Here is a 3,712-nt window from a genome sequence, read left to right as displayed (position 1 = left end):
GGAGACAAGATGCGTCCCAAATGGCACCCTTTCCCCCATGTAGTGCACTACTTTTGACCAGGGCCCATAGAGCTCTGGTCAACAGTAGTGCGCTACTGTGAATAGGGTGCCATTTGTGAAATAGACATTGAGCTTTGATAAACACTGTCAGTTGAGCAGAAGTATTTTTATGACTGATGGTTATTGGACTGGCAATGCATATTTGTTTTTGCACCGGGTGCAATTGATTGGCTATAGGGAAAACCAGGAAGGTCTTATTGAATTACCACTCAAATAGATTGAGTGGCGGTCCAATTGGAGCATATCTCTGTCGTCTCTCGTCTCAGTCTCAACATTATATCATATTAAAGCGTCTTGTATCCTATTGTTGCTATTCTATATCCTCAACTAATAATGATTCATCCCTGCCTTGTCAATTTCTCTCTCTCTCTCTCTCTCTCTCTCTCTCTCTTTTCAATTCAAGGGGCATGGGAAACATATGTTAACATTGCCAAAGCAAGTGAGGTAGATAATATACAAAAAGTGAAATAAACAATACAAATGAACAGTTGACATTACACTCACAGAAGTTCCAAAAGAATACAACATTACAAGTGTCATATTATGTATATATACAATGTTGTAGTGATGTGCAAATGGTTAAAGTACAAAAGGGAAAATAAATAAGCATAAATATGGGTTGTATTTGCAATGGTGTTTGTTCTTCACTGGTTGACCTTTCTTGTGGCAACAGGTCACAAATCTTGCTGCTGTGATGGCACACTGTGGCCATCAGTGTGCCATCACTCTCACGTTCTCTTTCTCTCTCTCTATTTTGTCTCTCTCTCTATTTTTTCTATTTATTGGCAGGATTTACTCCAGTGTCTTACAAAAAACGCTTAGACTTCCCACTGGACACAGACCCAATTCAGCATCTATTCCACGTTGGTTCAAAGTAATGTCATTGAAATGACGTGTAAACGACGTTGATTCAACCAGTGTGTGCCCAGTGGGTTTTCTGTTTTGACCTGCGTGGGCCAGTAACTGTGTCTCACTGGGCCATGGCTCCGGCAGACCTGCTTTCACCTGGGTCCAAAGCCAGGCCACTGGTACTTTTCAGCTGGCATTTACGTAACAATCTCCAACTGTGAACTTCAACATCTTCTCACAAAGTAACTGTCTTGATGATGAGGTGGTTGATTCTGTTCTCCTGAAGTTCTTAGTGGAAATAAGGTATTTGTCCCTCCCTCCCTCCTTCCTCCCTCCCTCCCTCTCTGGCTCTCGGTGTAGATGTGATGTGACTGGTGGTGACGGACAGATGTTGAGACACCACATTTGGTGTCAGAAGCGGGATCCAGTATTTTCCTCCCAGCAGACAGTCTGTATGTATTGATGTGTGTGTGTTATGAACTCATTTATTTGACACGCACAATGCACAACAATTGAAATCTCAAACAATACTGTGGCTTAACAGTGCTGGATTTAGCTAGATCACCCGTTGAGTGTGTGCGTCTGTCTGTGCATGTGTGTGTGATTGGAAAGGGGCTACATGATTGACACACCTTAATGCTCAGACAGAGGCTGTAAGTCGATTAGGTTTGTCTGCATGGGGATGGGCAGATCGCCGTCTCCACGCCACGCAACTAACACTAAATCAAATCTGAAATGCCCTCTCTTCATTTCCCATAGCCATCTCCTGTTTCCTTGTCGGCCTCGACACACGCACTCATATGCTCACTCACACACCATGGCCTCGTAGCGTCATGGACACATTGTTATTTCCCTTTTCACGAGATGACTATGATAATGTGGATGCTACTGGACTAGACTGGTTAAGCCAGTCCTGTTAGAAACAGAAAGTTTAAGGTCCAGAGTTAACTCAGCTCTGGACCTTGAAGCCAGTTCCACTCGTTTTCATTATCCCCCTCTAATCAGGGACGGATTTAGACTCGGGACACCAGGTGGGTGCAATTCATAATCAGCTAGAACAGAAAAGCAGCAGACTCCGGAACTGGTAGGGTCAGAGTTGAACACCCCTGCCCACAGTATCCTCAACTGACACTGTCAGAGCAATATATGTCAAAGGCTCCAGTCTCACATGGCAGGCGGGTGAGAGAGGCAAGCGAAGAGATCACCGGTCAGGAGTTCATCACAGACGTACAACATGCTCATAAATGCTATGGCGTTCCCATAGACTGCGTTAAAACTAAACCGTAAACGCAGCGGAATTCCGCAATAAGTCACAATAAATCACCTTGAACAGAGGAAGAAGCAAGAACGGTGGTCCTTTACTCGTTTCCTGTCTAAACACTCCACTAACTTTATCTCTCTCTCTCTCTCTCTCTCTCTCTCTCTCTCTCTCTCTCTCTCTGTGTGGTGCGACTGCCTGCGTGTCTTCCTTGACCTTACGACCCCCTTATCCTCTCTCTCTTTCATACACACACAGGATGCGGTGGGGCAATTCCAGCCTCCTCACAGTGAAACAATAGGGCTCGGCGATTCACCCACTTGAACGGACTGGGGATCATTAACATCCACTTGTGGCCTCCACTGTTATCTTCTCCTAGTTTGTCGAGGGCTGCTCCCGCATATAGAGGCCAAGTGATCTAATCCCCACAGAGCAAACAAGGTGTGGGAGAGTCTGGAGAGACTAACTGGAAGCTGGAGACTGGCTTCCGAGATGTAGAGCTCATTTAATCTACATTCTAAAGGGATTGCGGAGCGAGGTGGCATAACTAAAAAAGTGACACACAAACACACGAGAAAACATATGCCAACTCACACAAATGAACATGTGAACACACATATGCATAAGACAAAAAGAGCTTGTAAAGGTCGATGCTCTCTCCCTCCTTATTTTTCTCTTTCTTTCACTCAGTCTTGCTATCTTACAGCCAATTTAATTAAGGCCACTAAATTTGATGATCAACTTCTAAATGTTGAAAATTATACAACGGGTGGGTCTAGTCCTGAATGCTGATTGGTTAAAACCGCATTCCAGCCGGTGTCCACAAGTTACCACCTGCTAAATATATAGTGTTAAAATGCCTATTTATTCTGTTCCATCTGACTGCGCAATCCACTGTCTCATCAGCCCAGCCAGGCAATTTATAGACTTTATCTCCTCTATAAAAAGCATCTAGACATTATCTCACATTTCTTTTAGACTAACATTTAGTTTTCAACAGCAAAGATTTGTATAAACCTGTCTCTCTGTCTCTACGACATTTGCAACATTGTTTCAATATTAAACCAATTTGTAAGTCGCTCTGGATAAGAGCGTCTGCTAAATGACTTAAATGTAAATGTAATCCAGCTGTCCCATAGTAATGAACGTGTCTGGACGAGACAGACAGGCAGGCAACGTTTCTCAGCCAGTCGAAATCATGAATCCGCTGCCATCATTTTTATGGATATACTGTATACAAAGAAATGTCAATAGAAATAAAAGGTAGGTAAAAACGAAACAAAGTGCAGCTCGTTTGCAGTTTTTCCAGCTTCAGTTTGAAGTGACTGTGTTAGCTGTGTTGTTGGCTAGCTACCCTCTGAACAACAGTGTCCTGACGAGTGAGCACATTTTCTATGCCAGGTGAAAATCCCGCCTCATTAGCTCATCGTTATGGATGTCTCCAAATAAATGTCACTAGAAAGCAACTTAAACAAATGCAAATGCAGCTACTTTGCTGTTATTCTGGCTGCACTTTTTTGACGTATCTGTAAATTAGCAGTTGTC

This window comes from Oncorhynchus nerka, linkage group LG2 (genome assembly GCF_034236695.1).
Source record: "Oncorhynchus nerka isolate Pitt River linkage group LG2, Oner_Uvic_2.0, whole genome shotgun sequence".
In the NCBI taxonomy this organism is placed as follows: Eukaryota; Metazoa; Chordata; class Actinopteri; order Salmoniformes; family Salmonidae; genus Oncorhynchus; species Oncorhynchus nerka.
Note: the sequence above shows the minus strand (reverse complement) of the source record.